This window comes from Syngnathus leptorhynchus, unplaced genomic scaffold (assembly GCF_054491065.1).
Source record: "Syngnathus leptorhynchus isolate UIUO unplaced genomic scaffold, UIUO_Slep HiC_scaffold_73, whole genome shotgun sequence".
Classification (NCBI taxonomy): Eukaryota; Metazoa; Chordata; class Actinopteri; order Syngnathiformes; family Syngnathidae; genus Syngnathus; species Syngnathus leptorhynchus.
Window position 1 is genome coordinate 197642 of NW_028232040.1, and position 22536 is coordinate 220177.

Below are 22536 nucleotides of genomic sequence, written 5' to 3' on the forward strand. Positions count from 1 at the left end.
TCCATAGCTCCATAGCACCAGAGCTCCATAGCTCCATAGCACCAGAGCTCCATAGCTCCATAGCACCAGAGCTCCATACTTCCATAGCTCCATAGCTCCATACCTCCAGAGCTCCATAGCTCCATAGCTCCATACCTCCAGAGCTCCATAGCTCCAGAGCTCCATAGCTCCATAGCTCCATAGCACCAGAGCTCCATAGCTCCATAGCACCAGAGCTCCATACTTCCATAGCTCCAGGGCTCCATAGCTCCAGGGCTCCATACCTCCAGAGCTCCATAGCTCCATACTTCCAGAGCTCCATAGCTCCATACTTCCATAGCTCCATACTTCCATACCTCCATAGCTCCATACTTCCATAGCACCAGAGCTCCATACTTCCATAGCACCAGAGCTCCATACCTCCAGAGCTCCAGAGCTCCAGCCTGGGTGGCTGGTGGCTCCATAGCTCCATACTTCCATAGCTCTAAGTCAGAGAGTTGGCGAAAATTGCACTAAGTGCGAAAGCCCATTCATTTACAACGGCGTGTCCACAAGGCGGCGACATTTCCCCGTTACCGGTGGCTGTGCGGCGGGTGAGTGACAGAGCTTATCCGAGCGGCTGGAACTCTGCGCCGGCGTGGTCGAGCGTGAGGCCTCGGCCCTTTGGCTGCCTGGTACCTAAAACACTTCCATTGATCCAGCCACGGAGGGTGCTGGCTGGTGGCTCCATACCTCCATAGCTCCATAGCACCAGAGCTCCATAGCTCCATAGCACCAGAGCTCCATGGCTTCAGAGCTCCATAGCACCATAGCTCCATACCTCCAGAGCTCCAGGGCTCCATAGCTCCATACCTCCAGAGCTCCATACCTCCAGAGCTCCATACCTCCAGAGCTCCATAGCACCAGAGCTCCATGGCTTCAGAGCTCCATAGCACCATAGCTCCATACCTCCAGAGCTCCAGGGCTCCATAGCTCCATACCTCCATAGCTCCATACCTCCAGAGCTCCATACCTCCAGAGCTCCATAGCACCAGAGCTCCATGGCTTCAGAGCTCCATAGCACCATAGCTCCATACCTCCAGAGCTCCAGGGCTCCATAGCTCCATACCTCCAGAGCTCCATACCTCCAGAGCTCCATAGCACCAGAGCTCCATGGCTTCAGAGCTCCATAGCACCATAGCTCCATACCTCCAGAGCTCCAGGGCTCCATAGCTCCATACCTCCAGAGCTCCATACCTCCAGAGCTCCATACCTCCAGAGCTCCAGAGCTCCATAGCACCAGAGCTCCATGGCTTCAGAGCTCCATAGCACCATAGCTCCATACCTCCAGAGCTCCAGGGCTCCATAGCTCCATACTTCCAGAGCTCCATACCTCCAGAGCTCCAGAGCTCCATAGCACCAGAGCTCCATGGCTTCAGAGCTCCATAGCACCATAGCTCCATACCTCCAGAGCTCCAGGGCTCCATAGCTCCATACCTCCAGAGCTCCATACCTCCAGAGCTCCAGAGCTCCATAGCACCAGAGCTCCATGGCTTCAGAGCTCCATAGCACCATAGCTCCATACCTCCAGAGCTCCAGGGCTCCAAAGCTCCATACCTCCAGAGCTCCATACCTCCAGAGCTCCATACCTCCAGAGCTCCATAGCTCCATAGCACCAGAGCTCCATAGCTCCATAGCACCAGAGCTCCATAGCACCAGAGCTCCATAGCACCAGAGCTCCATAGCTCCATAGCACCAGAGCTCCATAGCTCCATAGCACCAGAGCTCCATAGCTCCATAGCACCAGAGCTCCATACTTCCAGAGCTCCATAGCTCCATAGCACCAGAGCTCCATAGCTCCATAGCACCAGAGCTCCATAGCTCCATAGCACCAGAGCTCCATACTTCCATAGCTCCATAGCTCCATACCTCCAGAGCTCCATAGCTCCATAGCTCCATACCTCCAGAGCTCCATAGCTCCAGAGCTCCATAGCTCCATAGCACCAGAGCTCCATAGCTCCATAGCACCAGAGCTCCATACTTCCATAGCTCCAGGGCTCCATAGCTCCAGGGCTCCATAGCTCCATACCTCCAGAGCTCCATAGCTCCATACTTCCAGAGCTCCATAGCTCCATAGCACCAGAGCTCCATAGCTCCATAGCACCAGAGCTCCATAGCTCCATAGCACCAGAGCTCCATAGCTCCATAGCACCAGAGCTCCATAGCTCCATAGCTCCAGGGCTCCATAGCTCCATAGCTCCAGGGCTCCATAGCTCCATAGCTCCAGGGCTCCATAGCTCCATAGCTCCATACCTCCAGAGCTCCATACCTCCAGAGCTCCATACCTCCATAGCACCAGAGCTCCATAGCTCCAGGGCTCCAGGGCTCCATAGCTCCATACCTCCAGAGCTCCATAGCTCCATACTTCCAGAGCTCCATAGCTCCATAGCTCCATACTTCCATAGCTCCATAGCTCCATACTTCCATAGCACCTGAGCTCCATACCTCCAGAGCTCCATAGCTCCAGCCTGGGTGGCTGGTGGCTCCATAGCTCCATACTTCCATAGCTCTAAGTCAGAGAGTTGGCGAAAATTGCACTAAGTGCGAAAGCCCATTCATTTACAACGGCGTGTCCGCCAGGCGGCGACATTTCCCCGTTACCGGTGGCTGCGCGGCGGGTGAGTGACAGAGCTTATCCGAGCGGCTGGAACTCTGCGCCGGCGTGGTCGAGCGTGAGGCCTCGGCCCTTTGGCTGCCTGGTACCTAAAACACTTCCATTGATCCAGCCACGGAGGGTGCTGGCTGGTGGCTCCATACCTCCATAGCTCCATAGCACCAGAGCTCCATAGCTCCATAGCACCAGAGCTCCATGGCTTCAGAGCTCCATAGCACCATAGCTCCATACCTCCAGAGCTCCAGGGCTCCATAGCTCCATACCTCCAGAGCTCCATACCTCCAGAGCTCCATACCTCCAGAGCTCCATAGCACCAGAGCTCCATGGCTTCAGAGCTCCATAGCACCATAGCTCCATACCTCCAGAGCTCCAGGGCTCCATAGCTCCATACCTCCAGAGCTCCATACCTCCAGAGCTCCATACCTCCAGAGCTCCATAGCACCAGAGCTCCATGGCTTCAGAGCTCCATAGCACCATAGCTCCATACCTCCAGAGCTCCAGGGCTCCATAGCTCCATACCTCCAGAGCTCCATACCTCCAGAGCTCCAGAGCTCCATACCTCCAGAGCTCCAGAGCTCCATAGCACCAGAGCTCCATGGCTTCAGAGCTCCATAGCACCATAGCTCCATACCTCCAGAGCTCCAGGGCTCCATAGCTCCATACCTCCAGAGCTCCATACCTCCAGAGCTCCAGAGCTCCATAGCACCAGAGCTCCATGGCTTCAGAGCTCCATAGCACCATAGCTCCATACCTCCAGAGCTCCAGGGCTCCATAGCTCCATACCTCCAGAGCTCCATACCTCCAGAGCTCCATACCTCCAGAGCTCCATACCTCCAGAGCTCCATACCTCCAGAGCTCCATAGCACCAGAGCTCCATAGCTCCATAGCACCAGAGCTCCATAGCACCAGAGCTCCATAGCACCAGAGCTCCATAGCTCCATAGCACCAGAGCTCCATAGCTCCATAGCACCAGAGCTCCATACTTCCAGAGCTCCATAGCTCCATAGCTCCATAGCACCAGAGCTCCATAGCTCCATAGCACCAGAGCTCCATAGCTCCATAGCACCAGAGCTCCATACTTCCATAGCTCCATAGCTCCATACCTCCAGAGCTCCATAGCTCCATAGCTCCATACCTCCAGAGCTCCATAGCTCCAGAGCTCCATAGCTCCATAGCTCCATAGCACCAGAGCTCCATAGCTCCATAGCACCAGAGCTCCATACTTCCATAGCTCCAGGGCTCCATAGCTCCAGGGCTCCATACCTCCAGAGCTCCATAGCTCCATACTTCCAGAGCTCCATAGCTCCATACTTCCATAGCTCCATACTTCCATACCTCCATAGCTCCATACTTCCATAGCACCAGAGCTCCATACTTCCATAGCACCAGAGCTCCATACCTCCAGAGCTCCAGAGCTCCAGCCTGGGTGGCTGGTGGCTCCATAGCTCCATACTTCCATAGCTCTAAGTCAGAGAGTTGGCGAAAATTGCACTAAGTGCGAAAGCCCATTCATTTACAACGGCGTGTCCACAAGGCGGCGACATTTCCCCGTTACCGGTGGCTGCGCGGCGGGTGAGTGACAGAGCTTATCCGAGCGGCTGGAACTCTGCGCCGGCGTGGTCGAGCGTGAGGCCTCGGCCCTTTGGCTGCCTGGTACCTAAAACACTTCCATTGATCCAGCCACGGAGGGTGCTGGCTGGTGGCTCCATACCTCCATAGCTCCATAGCACCAGAGCTCCATAGCTCCATAGCACCAGAGCTCCATGGCTTCAGAGCTCCATAGCACCATAGCTCCATACCTCCAGAGCTCCAGGGCTCCATAGCTCCATACCTCCAGAGCTCCATACCTCCAGAGCTCCATACCTCCAGAGCTCCATAGCACCAGAGCTCCATGGCTTCAGAGCTCCATAGCACCATAGCTCCATACCTCCAGAGCTCCAGGGCTCCATAGCTCCATACCTCCAGAGCTCCATACCTCCAGAGCTCCATACCTCCAGAGCTCCATAGCACCAGAGCTCCATGGCTTCAGAGCTCCATAGCACCATAGCTCCATACCTCCAGAGCTCCAGGGCTCCATAGCTCCATACCTCCAGAGCTCCATACCTCCAGAGCTCCATACCTCCAGAGCTCCAGAGCTCCATAGCACCAGAGCTCCATGGCTTCAGAGCTCCATAGCACCATAGCTCCATACCTCCAGAGCTCCAGGGCTCCATAGCTCCATACCTCCAGAGCTCCATACCTCCAGAGCTCCAGAGCTCCATAGCACCAGAGCTCCATGGCTTCAGAGCTCCATAGCACCATAGCTCCATACCTCCAGAGCTCCAGGGCTCCATAGCTCCATACCTCCAGAGCTCCATACCTCCAGAGCTCCAGAGCTCCATAGCACCAGAGCTCCATGGCTTCAGAGCTCCATAGCACCATAGCTCCATACCTCCAGAGTTCCAGGGCTCCAAAGCTCCATACCTCCAGAGCTCCATACCTCCAGAGCTCCATACCTCCAGAGCTCCATAGCTCCATAGCACCAGAGCTCCATAGCTCCATAGCACCAGAGCTCCATAGCACCAGAGCTCCATAGCACCAGAGCTCCATAGCTCCATAGCACCAGAGCTCCATAGCTCCATAGCACCAGAGCTCCATAGCTCCATAGCACCAGAGCTCCATACTTCCAGAGCTCCATAGCTCCATAGCTCCATAGCACCAGAGCTCCATAGCTCCATAGCACCAGAGCTCCATAGCTCCATAGCACCAGAGCTCCATACTTCCATAGCTCCATAGCTCCATACCTCCAGAGCTCCATAGCTCCATAGCTCCATACCTCCAGAGCTCCATAGCTCCAGAGCTCCATAGCTCCATAGCACCAGAGCTCCATAGCTCCATAGCACCAGAGCTCCATACTTCCATAGCTCCAGGGCTCCATAGCTCCAGGGCTCCATAGCTCCATAGCTCCATACCTCCAGAGCTCCATAGCTCCATACTTCCAGAGCTCCATAGCTCCATAGCACCAGAGCTCCATAGCTCCATAGCACCAGAGCTCCATAGCTCCATAGCACCAGAGCTCCATAGCTCCATAGCACCAGAGCTCCATAGCTCCATAGCTCCAGGGCTCCATAGCTCCATAGCTCCAGGGCTCCATAGCTCCATAGCTCCAGGGCTCCATAGCTCCATAGCTCCATACCTCCAGAGCTCCATACCTCCAGAGCTCCATACCTCCATAGCACCAGAGCTCCATAGCTCCAGGGCTCCAGGGCTCCATAGCTCCATACCTCCAGAGCTCCATAGCTCCATACTTCCAGAGCTCCATAGCTCCATAGCTCCATACTTCCATAGCTCCATAGCTCCATACTTCCATAGCACCTGAGCTCCATACCTCCAGAGCTCCATAGCTCCAGCCTGGGTGGCTGGTGGCTCCATAGCTCCATACTTCCATAGCTCTAAGTCAGAGAGTTGGCGAAAATTGCACTAAGTGCGAAAGCCCATTCATTTACAACGGCGTGTCCGCCAGGCGGCGACATTTCCCCGTTACCGGTGGCTGCGCGGCGGGTGAGTGACAGAGCTTATCCGAGCGGCTGGAACTCTGCGCCGGCGTGGTCGAGCGTGAGGCCTCGGCCCTTTGGCTGCCTGGTACCTAAAACACTTCCATTGATCCAGCCACGGAGGGTGCTGGCTGGTGGCTCCATACCTCCATAGCTCCATAGCACCAGAGCTCCATAGCTCCATAGCACCAGAGCTCCATGGCTTCAGAGCTCCATAGCACCATAGCTCCATACCTCCAGAGCTCCATACTTCCAGAGCTCCATAGCTCCATAGCTCCATAGCACCAGAGCTCCATAGCTCCATAGCACCAGAGCTCCATAGCTCCATAGCACCAGAGCTCCATACTTCCATAGCTCCATAGCTCCATACCTCCAGAGCTCCATAGCTCCATAGCTCCATACCTCCAGAGCTCCATAGCTCCAGAGCTCCATAGCTCCATAGCACCAGAGCTCCATAGCTCCATAGCACCAGAGCTCCATACTTCCATAGCTCCAGGGCTCCATAGCTCCAGGGCTCCATAGCTCCATACCTCCAGAGCTCCATAGCTCCATACTTCCAGAGCTCCATAGCTCCATAGCACCAGAGCTCCATAGCTCCATAGCACCAGAGCTCCATAGCTCCATAGCACCAGAGCTCCATAGCTCCATAGCACCAGAGCTCCATAGCTCCATAGCTCCAGGGCTCCATAGCTCCATAGCTCCAGGGCTCCATAGCTCCATAGCTCCAGGGCTCCATAGCTCCATAGCTCCATACCTCCAGAGCTCCATACCTCCAGAGCTCCATACCTCCATAGCACCAGAGCTCCATAGCTCCAGGGCTCCAGGGCTCCATAGCTCCATACCTCCAGAGCTCCATAGCTCCATACTTCCAGAGCTCCATAGCTCCATAGCTCCATACTTCCATAGCTCCATAGCTCCATACTTCCATAGCACCTGAGCTCCATACCTCCAGAGCTCCATAGCTCCAGCCTGGGTGGCTGGTGGCTCCATAGCTCCATACTTCCATAGCTCTAAGTCAGAGAGTTGGCGAAAATTGCACTAAGTGCGAAAGCCCATTCATTTACAACGGCGTGTCCGCCAGGCGGCGACATTTCCCCGTTACCGGTGGCTGCGCGGCGGGTGAGTGACAGAGCTTATCCGAGCGGCTGGAACTCTGCGCCGGCGTGGTCGAGCGTGAGGCCTCGGCCCTTTGGCTGCCTGGTACCTAAAACACTTCCATTGATCCAGCCACGGAGGGTGCTGGCTGGTGGCTCCATACCTCCATAGCTCCATAGCACCAGAGCTCCATAGCTCCATAGCACCAGAGCTCCATGGCTTCAGAGCTCCATAGCACCATAGCTCAATACCTCCAGAGCTCCAGGGCTCCATAGCTCCATACCTCCAGAGCTCCATACCTCCAGAGCTCCATACCTCCAGAGCTCCATAGCTCCATAGCACCAGAGCTCCATAGCTCCATAGCACCAGAGCTCCATAGCACCATAGCTCCATAGCACCAGAGCTCCATAGCTCCATAGCACCAGAGCTCCATAGCTCCATAGCACCAGAGCTCCATAGCTCCATAGCACCAGAGCTCCATACTTCCAGAGCTCCATAGCTCCATAGCTCCATAGCACCAGAGCTCCATAGCTCCATAGCACCAGAGCTCCATAGCTCCATAGCACCAGAGCTCCATACTTCCATAGCTCCATAGCTCCATACCTCCAGAGCTCCATAGCTCCATACCTCCAGAGCTCCATAGCTCCAGAGCTCCATAGCTCCATAGCACCAGAGCTCCATAGCTCCATAGCACCAGAGCTCCATACTTCCATAGCTCCAGGGCTCCATAGCTCCAGGGCTCCATAGCTCCATACCTCCAGAGCTCCATAGCTCCATACCTCCAGAGCTCCATAGCTCCATACTTCCAGAGCTCCATAGCTCCATAGCACCAGAGCTCCATAGCTCCATAGCACCAGAGCTCCATAGCTCCATAGCACCAGAGCTCCATAGCTCCATAGCACCAGAGCTCCATAGCTCCATAGCTCCAGGGCTCCATAGCTCCATAGCTCCAGGGCTCCATAGCTCCATAGCTCCAGGGCTCCATAGCTCCAGGGCTCCAGGGCTCCAGGGCTCCATAGCTCCATACCTCCAGAGTTCCATAGCTCCATACTTCCAGAGCTCTATAGCTCCATAGCTCCATACTTCCATAGCTCCATAGCTCCATACTTCCATAGCACCAGAGCTCCATACCTCCAGAGCTCCATAGCTCCAGCCTGGGTGGCTGGTGGCTCCATAGCTCCATACTTCCATAGCTCCAGTCAGAGAGTTGGCGAAAATTGCACTAAGTGCGAAAGCCCATTCATTTACAACGGCGTGTCCACAAGGCGGCGACATTTCCCCGTTACCGGTGGCTGCGCGGCGGGTGAGTGACAGAGCTTATCCGAGCGGCTGGAACTCTGCGCCGGCGTGGTCGAGCGTGAGGCCTCGGCCCTTTGGCTGCCTGGTACCTAAAACACTTCCATTGATCCAGCCACGGAGGGTGCTGGCTGGTGGCTCCATACCTCCATAGCACCAGAGCTCCATAGCTCCATAGCACCAGAGCTCCATGGCTTCAGAGCTCCATAGCACCATAGCTCCATACCTCCAGAGCTCCAGGGCTCCATAGCTCCATACCTCCAGAGCTCCATACCTCCAGAGCTCCATACCTCCAGAGCTCCATAGCACCAGAGCTCCATGGCTTCAGAGCTCCATAGCACCATAGCTCCATACCTCCAGAGCTCCAGGGCTCCATAGCTCCATACCTCCAGAGCTCCATACCTCCAGAGCTCCATACCTCCAGAGCTCCATAGCACCAGAGCTCCATGGTTTCAGAGCTCCATAGCACCATAGCTCCATACCTCCAGAGCTCCAGGGCTCCATAGCTCCATACCTCCAGAGCTCCATACCTCCAGAGCTCCATACCTCCAGAGCTCCAGAGCTCCATAGCACCAGAGCTCCATGGCTTCAGAGCTCCATAGCACCATAGCTCCATACCTCCAGAGCTCCAGGGCTCCATAGCTCCATACCTCCAGAGCTCCATACCTCCAGAGCTCCAGAGCTCCATAGCACCAGAGCTCCATGGCTTCAGAGCTCCATAGCACCATAGCTCCATACCTCCAGAGCTCCAGGGCTCCATAGCTCCATACCTCCAGAGCTCCATACCTCCAGAGCTCCATACCTCCAGAGCTCCATAGTTCCATAGCACCAGAGCTCCATAGCTCCATAGCACCAGAGCTCCATAGCACCAGAGCTCCATAGCACCAGAGCTCCATAGCTCCATAGCACCAGAGCTCCATAGCTCCATAGCACCAGAGCTCCATAGCTCCATAGCACCAGAGCTCCATACTTCCAGAGCTCCATAGCTCCATAGCTCCATAGCACCAGAGCTCCATAGCTCCATAGCACCAGAGCTCCATGGCTTCAGAGCTCCATAGCACCATAGCTCCATACCTCCAGAGCTCCAGGGCTCCATAGCTCCATACCTCCAGAGCTCCATACCTCCAGAGCTCCATACCTCCAGAGCTCCATAGCACCAGAGCTCCATAGCTCCATAGCACCAGAGCTCCATAGCACCAGAGCTCCATAGCACCAGAGCTCCATAGCTCCATAGCACCAGAGCTCCATAGCTCCATAGCACCAGAGCTCCATACTTCCAGAGCTCCATAGCTCCATAGCACCAGAGCTCCATAGCTCCATAGCACCAGAGCTCCATAGCTCCATAGCACCAGAGCTCCATACTTCCATAGCTCCATAGCTCCATACCTCCAGAGCTCCATAGCTCCATAGCTCCATACCTCCAGAGCTCCATAGCTCCAGAGCTCCATAGCTCCATAGCTCCATAGCACCAGAGCTCCATAGCTCCATAGCACCAGAGCTCCATACTTCCATAGCTCCAGGGCTCCATAGCTCCAGGGCTCCATACCTCCAGAGCTCCATAGCTCCATACTTCCAGAGCTCCATAGCTCCATACTTCCATAGCTCCATACTTCCATACCTCCATAGCTCCATACTTCCATAGCACCAGAGCTCCATACTTCCATAGCACCAGAGCTCCATACCTCCAGAGCTCCAGAGCTCCAGCCTGGGTGGCTGGTGGCTCCATAGCTCCATACTTCCATAGCTCTAAGTCAGAGAGTTGGCGAAAATTGCACTAAGTGCGAAAGCCCATTCATTTACAACGGCGTGTCCACAAGGCGGCGACATTTCCCCGTTACCGGTGGCTGCGCGGCGGGTGAGTGACAGAGCTTATCCGAGCGGCTGGAACTCTGCGCCGGCGTGGTCGAGCGTGAGGCCTCGGCCCTTTGGCTGCCTGGTACCTAAAACACTTCCATTGATCCAGCCACGGAGGGTGCTGGCTGGTGGCTCCATACCTCCATAGCTCCATAGCACCAGAGCTCCATAGCTCCATAGCACCAGAGCTCCATGGCTTCAGAGCTCCATAGCACCATAGCTCCATACCTCCAGAGCTCCAGGGCTCCATAGCTCCATACCTCCAGAGCTCCATACCTCCAGAGCTCCATACCTCCAGAGCTCCATAGCACCAGAGCTCCATGGCTTCAGAGCTCCATAGCACCATAGCTCCATACCTCCAGAGCTCCAGGGCTCCATAGCTCCATACCTCCAGAGCTCCATACCTCCAGAGCTCCATACCTCCAGAGCTCCATAGCACCAGAGCTCCATGGCTTCAGAGCTCCATAGCACCATAGCTCCATACCTCCAGAGCTCCAGGGCTCCATAGCTCCATACCTCCAGAGCTCCATACCTCCAGAGCTCCAGAGCTCCATAGCACCAGAGCTCCATGGCTTCAGAGCTCCATAGCACCATAGCTCCATACCTCCAGAGCTCCAGGGCTCCATAGCTCCATACCTCCAGAGCTCCATACCTCCAGAGCTCCAGAGCTCCATAGCACCAGAGCTCCATAGCTCCATAGCTCCATAGCTCCATAGCACCAGAGCTCCATAGCACCAGAGCTCCATAGCACCAGAGCTCCATAGCTCCATAGCACCAGAGCTCCATAGCTCCATAGCACCAGAGCTCCATAGCTCCATAGCACCAGAGCTCCATACTTCCAGAGCTCCATAGCTCCATAGCTCCATAGCACCAGAGCTCCATAGCTCCATAGCACCAGAGCTCCATAGCTCCATAGCACCAGAGCTCCATACTTCCATAGCTCCATAGCTCCATACCTCCAGAGCTCCATAGCTCCATAGCTCCATACCTCCAGAGCTCCATAGCTCCAGAGCTCCATAGCTCCATAGCACCAGAGCTCCATAGCTCCATAGCACCAGAGCTCCATACTTCCATAGCTCCAGGGCTCCATAGCTCCAGGGCTCCATAGCTCCATACCTCCAGAGCTCCATAGCTCCATACTTCCAGAGCTCCATAGCTCCATAGCACCAGAGCTCCATAGCTCCATAGCACCAGAGCTCCATAGCTCCATAGCACCAGAGCTCCATAGCTCCATAGCACCAGAGCTCCATAGCTCCATAGCTCCAGGGCTCCATAGCTCCATAGCTCCAGGGCTCCATAGCTCCATAGCTCCAGGGCTCCATAGCTCCATAGCTCCATACCTCCAGAGCTCCATACCTCCAGAGCTCCATACCTCCATAGCACCAGAGCTCCATAGCTCCAGGGCTCCAGGGCTCCATACCTCCAGAGCTCCATAGCTCCATACTTCCAGAGCTCCATAGCTCCATAGCTCCATACTTCCATAGCTCCATAGCTCCATACTTCCATAGCACCTGAGCTCCATACCTCCAGAGCTCCATAGCTCCAGCCTGGGTGGCTGGTGGCTCCATAGCTCCATACTTCCATAGCTCCAGTCAGAGAGTTGGCGAAAATTGCACTAAGTGCGAAAGCCCATTCATTTACAACGGCGTGTCCACAAGGCGGCGACATTTCCCCGTTACCGGTGGCTGCGCGGCGGGTGAGTGACAGAGCTTATCCGAGTGGCTGGAACTCTGCGCCGGCGTGGTCGAGCGTGAGGCCTCGGCCCTTTGGCTGCCTGGTACCTAAAACACTTCCATTGATCCAGCCACGGAGGGTGCTGGCTGGTGGCTCCATACCTCCATAGCTCCATAGCACCAGAGCTCCATAGCTCCATAGCACCAGAGCTCCATGGCTTCAGAGCTCCATAGCACCATAGCTCCATACCTCCAGAGCTCCAGGGCTCCATAGCTCCATACCTCCAGAGCTCCATACCTCCAGAGCTCCATACCTCCAGAGCTCCATAGCACCAGAGCTCCATGGCTTCAGAGCTCCATAGCACCATAGCTCCATACCTCCAGAGCTCCAGGGCTCCATAGCTCCATACCTCCAGAGCTCCATACCTCCAGAGCTCCATACCTCCAGAGCTCCATAGCACCAGAGCTCCATGGCTTCAGAGCTCCATAGCACCATAGCTCCATACCTCCAGAGCTCCAGGGCTCCATAGCTCCATACCTCCAGAGCTTCATACCTCCAGAGCTCCATACCTCCAGAGCTCCAGAGCTCCATAGCACCAGAGCTCCATGGCTTCAGAGCTCCATAGCACCATAGCTCCATACCTCCAGAGCTCCAGGGCTCCATAGCTCCATACCTCCAGAGCTCCATACCTCCAGAGCTCCAGAGCTCCATAGCACCAGAGCTCCATGGCTTCAGAGCTCCATAGCACCATAGCTCCATACCTCCAGAGCTCCAGGGCTCCATAGCTCCATACCTCCAGAGCTCCATACCTCCAGAGCTCCATACCTCCAGAGCTCCATAGCTCCATAGCACCAGAGCTCCATAGCTCCATAGCACCAGAGCTCCATAGCACCAGAGCTCCATAGCACCAGAGCTCCATAGCTCCATAGCACCAGAGCTCCATAGCTCCATAGCACCAGAGCTCCATAGCTCCATAGCACCAGAGCTCCATACTTCCAGAGCTCCATAGCTCCATAGCTCCATAGCACCAGAGCTCCATAGCTCCATAGCACCAGAGCTCCATGGCTTCAGAGCTCCATAGCACCATAGCTCCATACCTCCAGAGCTCCAGGGCTCCATAGCTCCATACCTCCAGAGCTCCATACCTCCAGAGCTCCATACCTCCAGAGCTCCATAGCACCAGAGCTCCATAGCTCCATAGCACCAGAGCTCCATAGCACCAGAGCTCCATAGCACCAGAGCTCCATAGCTCCATAGCACCAGAGCTCCATAGCTCCATAGCACCAGAGCTCCATACTTCCAGAGCTCCATAGCTCCATAGCTCCATAGCACCAGAGCTCCATAGCTCCATAGCACCAGAGCTCCATAGCTCCATAGCACCAGAGCTCCATACTTCCATAGCTCCATAGCTCCATACCTCCAGAGCTCCATAGCTCCATAGCTCCATACCTCCAGAGCTCCATAGCTCCAGAGCTCCATAGCTCCATAGCTCCATAGCACCAGAGCTCCATAGCTCCATAGCACCAGAGCTCCATACTTCCATAGCTCCAGGGCTCCATAGCTCCAGGGCTCCATACCTCCAGAGCTCCATAGCTCCATACTTCCAGAGCTCCATAGCTCCATACTTCCATAGCTCCATACTTCCATACCTCCATGCGAATGACGTTTCTCAAACCCTCCGGCTTGATAGCGGCGGCACCACGGGAAGCCGTCCACACACACCGTCCGACCTCTATCCGAAAAGCCTTCCTGACCAACCGCGGTCGCGGGGGCGTCTGTCGCTCCGCATCGGGGGGGCGTATGGCTTCCGCGCTACGCGCTGCGGGCTCGGGGGGGCCGCAACGGCTGAGTCTGACTCGGCCGGGGCGCAGCTTCCCTCCCGGCAGTCAGCAATAGTGCCGATCGCGCCTGCCACCAGCCCCCTCCCCGACGGGTTCGTCGGCGCCGGCTGGCCACCGTCCGCCTTCGTTCCCCGAGGGTTCCCAACCAGCGCCGATCCAACTCCGCATCCTGGCCGCACGCAGTGCGTGCCTCGCGCGGGTAAGTCGCCGGCGCAGCGCCGCAGCTCCCGACCCCCGCGTACGGGAATAGTTGAGGGCCTCAGCGGGCCGCACCGACCGAGTCCGACTCGGGCCGGGGCGCAGATTCCCGCCTGGGTGACCGAACGTTCTCTGCTCGGGCCGGAGGGCCGACGCCCGTCCCCCCCCGTCGTCCCCCACGGACCGCCTCCGAGGCCACTTCGCACGGCTCATCCTCGGCCCCCTACCAATGCTTAATCGATGGGGCCGCCCGGCCGGATTCGCGCCCCCCTGTCCACCGCCAGTCTCCCCAGACTAACCCGAGTTACCGCCCAGCTCGCCTAACCTTGCACTCGCTCTGCCAAACGGTCGTGTAGTCGGCGGGCCGTCCTACGGGTCGCCCTCCGGCCCCAAACGCGCGGCGGGATAGCGGCAAGGCGGCGGCGGCGGCCAGCGGCGTCGGGGCGCTCGCACCGGAGAAGAGGCGTCTTACGAGGCCGGGCGCAGCTCCCTCTCGTTTACTTGCTGAGTAGCGGCGCTCGAAGGTTCCGCGGCGAGCGCGGCTCAACCCACCGAACGTCCCCCTGCAGCGGGCTCCATCGAAGGGCCGTCCCGCCGGATTCGCACCACCCTGTCCACCGCAAAGTCGTCCAACCGACTGCACGAGTTACCGCCCGGTTCGCCTAACCTTGCATCGCCCCGCCAAACGAGCGAGTTGCCGGCCGTCCTACGGGTCGCGCACCGGCCCCACACGTGCGGAGGGCTAGCGGCAAGGCGGCGGCGGCGGTCAGCGGCGTCGGGGTCAAACTCAGCACCGGACAGGGGGTGTCTTACGAGGCCGGGCGCAGCTCCTCTCGTTTAGGGGTCCGCGAGGGTCGCGTTCGAGGTTCCGCGTCCTCGGCTTCGGCTGCGCCGGGTCCAGCCCGATCCATCTCACCCCGCGGCAGCCTCAGACCACCTAGAGCCCCCGCGAACCGCGGCCGGCGTCCGGAAAACAGTCGCGCGAGCCCCCGCTCCGGCGGGCCGGCGAGCGAGAGGCGCTACCCAGCCACCCTCTCTCCTACCTGGTTGATCCTGCCAGTAGCATATGCTTGTCTCAAAGATTAAGCCATGCAAGTCTAAGTGCACACGGCCCGTACAGCGAAACTGCGAATGGCTCATTAAATCAGTTATGGTTCCTTTGATCGCTCCTCAGTTACTTGGATAACTGTGGCAATTCTAGAGCTAATACATGCAAACGGGCGCCGACCTCCGGGGACGCGCGCATTTATCAGACCCAAAACCCACGCGGTGCCCGGGCGCGCGGGCCCAGGGGTCGCGCCGGCGTTCACGCGCCGCGCCGCGGCCCTCCGCGCGTCCGGCCCGGCCTCCCTTGGTGATCCTCGATAACTTCCAGCCGATCGCCGGCCCTCCGCGGCGGCGACGTCTCATTCGAATGTCTGCCCTATCACCTCCGACAGGGAGGCAGCCTATCAGGTCTAAATGACTTGCATACGACCTGATTCTGGGTCAGGGTCTCGTAAGTAGCAGAGCAGCTACATCGCTGCGATCTATTGAGAGTCAGCCCTCGATCCAACCTTTTGTCGGCCGGTGTCACCTCCGGGGGCCGGTCGGCATCCCCCCTCCGGGATGGGCCGCTACCAGGGGCGTCATCGGACTTTGAAGAAATTACGCCGCGGCGGAAGACAGCGGGCGCGCCCGGGGATGAGGCAGCATCCCTGGGCCGCGGAGGGGAGGAGGCAGCCTCCCCGGGGCGGAACTTAGTCTCCGTAGAATGACGGCGGGCGTGCGTAAAGGGCGCGTCCGGGGATGAGGCAGCATCCCCGGGCCGCGGAGGGGAGGAGGCAGCCTCCCCGGGGCGGAACTTAGTCTCCGTAGAATGACGGCGGGCGTGCGTAAAGGGCGCGCCCGGGGATAGCCCATTCATTTACAACGGCGTGTCCGCCAGGCGGCGACATTTCCCCGTTACCGGTGGCTGCGCGGCGGGTGAGTGACAGAGCTTATCCGAGCGGCTGGAACTCTGCGCCGGCGTGGTCGAGCGTGAGGCCTCGGCCCTTTGGCTGCCTGGTACCTAAACACTTCCATTGATCCAGCCACGGAGGGTGCTGGCTGGTGGCTCCATACCTCCAGAGCTCCATACTTCCATAGCTGCAGAGCTCCATAGCTCCATACCTCCATACCTCCAGAGCTCCATACTTCCATAGCTCTATACTTCCATAGCTCCATAGCACCAGAGCTCCATACCTCCAGAGCTCCATAGCACCAGAGCTCCATAGCTCCATAGCACCAGAGCTCCATAGCTCCATAGCACCAGAGCTCCATACCTCCAGAGCTCCAGAGCTCCATAGCACCAGAGCTCCATAGCTCCATAGCACCAGAGCTCCATAGCTCCATAGCACCAGAGCTCCATAGCTCCATAGCTCCATAGCACCAGAGCTCCATAGCTCCATAGCACCAGAGCTCCATAGCTCCATAGCACCAGAGCTCCATACTTCCATAGCTCCAGGGCTCCATAGCTCCAGGGCTCCATAGCTCCATACCTCCATAGCTCCATAGCTCCATACTTCCAGAGCTCCATAGCTCCATACTTCCATAGCTCCATAGCTCCATACTTCCATAGCACCAGAGCTCCATACTTCCATAGCACCAGAGCTCCAGAGCTCCAGAGCTCCAGCCTGGGTGGCTGGTGGCTCCATAGCTCCATACTTCCATAGCTCTAAGTCAGAGAGTTGGCGAAAATTGCACTAAGTGCGAAAGCCCATTCATTTACAACGGCGTGTCCACAAGGCGGCGACATTTCCCCGTTACCGGTGGCTGCGCGGCGGGTGAGTGACAGAGCTTATCCGAGCGGCTGGAACTCTGCGCCGGCGTGGTCGAGCGTGAGGCCTCGGCCCTTTGGCTGCCTGGTACCTAAAACACTTCCATTGATCCAGCCACGGAGGGTGCTGGCTGGTGGCTCCATACCTCCATAGCTCCATAGCACCAGAGCTCCATAGCTCCATAGCACCAGAGCTCCATGGCTTCAGAGCTCCATAGCACCATAGCTCCATACCTCCAGAGCTCCAGGGCTCCATAGCTCCATACCTCCAGAGCTCCATACCTCCAGAGCTCCATACCTCCAGAGCTCCATAGCACCAGAGCTCCATGGCTTCAGAGCTCCATAGCACCATAGCTCCATACCTCCAGAGCTCCAGGGCTCCATAGCTCCATACCTCCAGAGCTCCATACCTCCAGAGCTCCATACCTCCAGAGCTCCATAGCACCAGAGCTCCATGGCTTCAGAGCTCCATAGCACCATAGCTCCATACCTCCAGAGCTCCAGGGCTCCATAGCTCCATACCTCCAGAGCTCCATACCTCCAGAGCTCCATACCTCCAGAGCTCCAGAGCTCCATAGCACCAGAGCTCCATGGCTTCAGAGCTCCATAGCACCATAGCTCCATACCTCCAGAGCTCCAGGGCTCCATAGCTCCATACCTCCAGAGCTCCATACCTCCAGAGCTCCAGAGCTCCATAGCACCAGAGCTCCATGGCTTCAGAGCTCCATAGCACCATAGCTCCATACCTCCAGAGCTCCAGGGCTCCATAGCTCCATACCTCCAGAGCTCCATACCTCCAGAGCTCCAGAGCTCCATAGCACCAGAGCTCCATGGCTTCAGAGCTCCATAGCACCATAGCTCCATACCTCCAGAGCTCCAGGGCTCCAAAGCTCCATACCTCCAGAGCTCCATACCTCCAGAGCTCCATACCTCCAGAGCTCCATAGCTCCATAGCACCAGAGCTCCATAGCTCCATAGCACCAGAGCTCCATAGCACCAGAGCTCCATAGCTCCATAGCACCAGAGCTCCATAGCTCCATAGCACCAGAGCTCCATAGCTCCATAGCACCAGAGCTCCATACTTCCAGAGCTCCATAGCTCCATAGCTCCATAGCACCAGAGCTCCATAGCTCCATAGCACCAGAGCTCCATAGCTCCATAGCACCAGAGCTCCATACTTCCATAGCTCCATAGCTCCATACCTCCAGAGCTCCATAGCTCCATAGCTCCATACCTCCAGAGCTCCATAGCTCCAGAGCTCCATAGCTCCATAGCACCAGAGCTCCATAGCTCCATAGCACCAGAGCTCCATACTTCCATAGCTCCAGGGCTCCATAGCTCCAGGGCTCCATAGCTCCATACCTCCAGAGCTCCATAGCTCCATACTTCCAGAGCTCCATAGCTCCATAGCACCAGAGCTCCATAGCTCCATAGCACCAGAGCTCCATAGCTCCATAGCACCAGAGCTCCATAGCTCCATAGCACCAGAGCTCCATAGCTCCATAGCTCCAGGGCTCCATAGCTCCATAGCTCCAGGGCTCCATAGCTCCATAGCTCCAGGGCTCCATAGCTCCATAGCTCCATACCTCCAGAGCTCCATACCTCCAGAGCTCCATACCTCCATAGCACCAGAGCTCCATAGCTCCAGGGCTCCAGGGCTCCATAGCTCCAGTGGCTGGATCAATGGAAGTGTTTTAGGTACCAGGCAGCCAAAGGGCCGAGGCCTCACGCTCGACCACGCCGGCGCAGAGTTCCAGCCGCTCGGATAAGCTCTGTCACTCACCCGCCGCGCAGCCACCGGTAACGGGGAAATGTCGCCGCCTGGCGGACACGCCGTTGTAAATGAATGGGCTTTCGCACTTAGTGCAATTTTCGCCAACTCTCTGACTTAGAGCTATGGAAGTATGGAGCTATGGAGCCACCAGCCACCCAGGCTGGAGCTATGGAGCTCTGGAGGTATGGAGCTCAGGTGCTATGGAAGTATGGAGCTATGGAGCTATGGAAGTATGGAGCTATGGAGCTATGGAGCTCTGGAAGTATGGAGCTATGGAGCTCTGGAGGTATGGAGCTATGGAGCCCTGGAGCCCTGGAGCTATGGAGCTCTGGTGCTATGGAGGTATGGAGCTCTGGAGGTATGGAGCTCTGGAGGTATGGAGCTATGGAGCTATGGAGCCCTGGAGCTATGGAGCTATGGAGCCCTGGAGCTGTGGAGCTATGGAGCCCTGGAGCTATGGAGCTATGGAGCTCTGGTGCTATGGAGCTATGGAGCTCTGGTGCTATGGAGCTATGGAGCTCTGGTGCTATGGAGCTATGGAGCTCTGGTGCTATGGAGCTATGGAGCTCTGGAAGTATGGAGCTATGGAGCTCTGGAGGTATGGAGCTATGGAGCCCTGGAGCTATGGAGCCCTGGAGCTATGGAAGTATGGAGCTCTGGTGCTATGGAGCTATGGAGCTCTGGTGCTATGGAGCTATGGAGCTCTGGAGGTATGGAGCTCTGGAGGTATGGAGCTCTGTAGGTATGGAGCTATGGAGCCCTGGAGCTCTGGAGGTATGGAGCTATGGTGCTATGGAGCTCTGAAGCCATGGAGCTCTGGTGCTATGGAGCTCTGGAGCTCTGGAGGTATGGAGCTCTGGAGGTATGGAGCTATGGAGCCCTGGAGCTCTGGAGGTATGGAGCTATGGTGCTATGGAGCTCTGAAGCCATGGAGCTCTGGTGCTATGGAGCTCTGGAGCTCTGGAGGTATGGAGCTCTGGAGGTATGGAGCTATGGAGCCCTGGAGCTCTGGAGGTATGGAGCTATGGTGCTATGGAGCTCTGAAGCCATGGTGCTCTGGTGCTATGGAGCTCTGGAGCTCTGGAGGTATGGAGCTCTGGAGGTATGGAGCTCTGGAGGTATGGAGCTATGGAGCCCTGGAGCTCTGGAGGTATGGAGCTATGGTGCTATGGAGCTCTGAAGCCATGGAGCTCTGGTGCTATGGAGCTCTGGAGGTATGGAGCTCTGGAGGTATGGAGCTCTGGAGGTATGGAGCTATGGAGCCCTGGAGCTCTGGAGGTATGGAGCTATGGTGCTATGGAGCTCTGAAGCCATGGAGCTCTGGTGCTATGGAGCTCTGGAGGTATGGAGCTCTGGAGGTATGGAGCTCTGGAGGTATGGAGCTATGGAGCCCTGGAGCTCTGGAGGTATGGAGCTATGGTGCTATGGAGCTCTGAAGCCATGGAGCTCTGGTGCTATGGAGCTATGGAGCTCTGGTGCTATGGAGCTATGGAGGTATGGAGCCACCAGCCAGCACCCTCCGTGGCTGGATCAATGGAAGTGTTTTAGGTACCAGGCAGCCAAAGGGCCGAGGCCTCACGCTCGACCACGCCGGCGCAGAGTTCCAGCCGCTCGGATAAGCTCTGTCACTCACCCGCCGCGCAGCCACCGGTAACGGGGAAATGTCGCCGCCTGGCGGACACGCCGTTGTAAATGAATGGGCTTTCGCACTTAGTGCAATTTTCGCCAACTCTCTGACTTAGAGCTATGGAAGTATGGAGCTATGGAGCCACCAGCCACCCAGGCTGGAGCTATGGAGCTCTGGAGGTATGGAGCTCAGGTGCTATGGAAGTATGGAGCTATGGAGCTATGGAAGTATGGAGCTATGGAGCTATGGAGCTCTGGAAGTATGGAGCTATGGAGCTCTGGAGGTATGGAGCTATGGAGCCCTGGAGCCCTGGAGCTATGGAGCTCTGGTGCTATGGAGGTATGGAGCTCTGGAGGTATGGAGCTCTGGAGGTATGGAGCTATGGAGCTATGGAGCCCTGGAGCTATGGAGCTATGGAGCCCTGGAGCTGTGGAGCTATGGAGCCCTGGAGCTATGGAGCTATGGAGCTCTGGTGCTATGGAGCTATGGAGCTCTGGTGCTATGGAGCTATGGAGCTCTGGTGCTATGGAGCTATGGAGCTCTGGTGCTATGGAGCTATGGAGCTCTGGAAGTATGGAGCTATGGAGCTCTGGAGGTATGGAGCTATGGAGCCCTGGAGCTATGGAGCCCTGGAGCTATGGAAGTATGGAGCTCTGGTGCTATGGAGCTATGGAGCTCTGGTGCTATGGAGCTATGGAGCTCTGGAGCTATGGAGCTCTGGAGGTATGGAGCTATGGAGCTATGGAGCTCTGGAGGTATGGAGCTATGGAGCTATGGAAGTATGGAGCTCTGGTGCTATGGAGCTATGGAGCTCTGGTGCTATGGAGCTATGGAGCTCTGGTGCTATGGAGCTATGGAGCTCTGGAAGTATGGAGCTCTGGTGCTATGGAGCTATGGAGCTCTGGTGCTATGGAGCTATGGAGCTCTGGTGCTATGGAGCTATGGAGCTCTGGTGCTATGGAGCTCTGGTGCTACGGAGCTCTGGTGCTATGGAGCTATGGAGCTCTGGTGCTATGGAGCTATGGAGCTCTGGAGGTATGGAGCTCTGGAGGTATGGAGCTCTGGAGGTATGGAGCTTTGGAGCCCTGGAGCTCTGGAGGTATGGAGCTATGGTGCTATGGAGCTCTGAAGCCATGGAGCTCTGGTGCTATGGAGCTCTGGAGCTCTGGAGGTATGGAGCTCTGGAGGTATGGAGCTATGGAGCCCTGGAGCTCTGGAGGTATGGAGCTATGGTGCTATGGAGCTCTGAAGCCATGGAGCTCTGGTGCTATGGAGCTCTGGAGCTCTGGAGGTATGGAGCTCTGGAGGTATGGAGCTATGGAGCCCTGGAGCTCTGGAGGTATGGAGCTATGGTGCTATGGAGCTCTGAAGCCATGGAGCTCTGGTGCTATGGAGCTCTGGAGCTCTGGAGGTATGGAGCTCTGGAGGTATGGAGCTCTGGAGGTATGGAGCTATGGAGCCCTGGAGCTCTGGAGGTATGGAGCTATGGTGCTATGGAGCTCTGAAGCCATGGAGCTCTGGTCCTATGGAGCTCTGGAGGTATGGAGCTCTGGAGGTATAGAGCTCTGGAGGTATGGAGCTATGGAGCCCTGGAGCTCTGGAGGTATGGAGCTATGGTGCTATGGAGCTCTGAAGCCATGGAGCTCTGGTGCTATGGAGCTCTGGAGGTATGGAACTCTGGAGGTATGGAGCTCTGGAGGTATGGAGCTATGGAGCCCTGGAGCTCTGGAGGTATGGAGCTATGGTGCTATGGAGCTCTGAAGCCATGGAGCTCTGGTGCTATGGAGCTCTGGAGGTATGGAGCTCTGGAGGTATGGAGCTCTGGAGGTATGGAGCTATGGAGCCCTGGAGCTCTGGAGGTATGGAGCTATGGTGCTATGGAGCTCTGAAGCCATGGAGCTCTGGTGCTATGGAGCTCTGGAGGTATGGAGCTCTGGAGGTATGGAGCTCTGGAGGTATGGAGCTATGGAGCCCTGGAGCTCTGGAGGTATGGAGCTATGGTGCTATGGAGCTCTGAAGCCATGGAGCTCTGGTGCTATGGAGCTATGGAGCTCTGGTGCTATGGAGCTATGGAGGTATGGAGCCACCAGCCAGCACCCTCCGTGGCTGGATCAATGGAAGTGTTTTAGGTACCAGGCAGCCAAAGGGCCGAGGCCTCACGCTCGACCACGCCGGCGCAGAGTTCCAGCCGCTCGGATAAGCTCTGTCACTCACC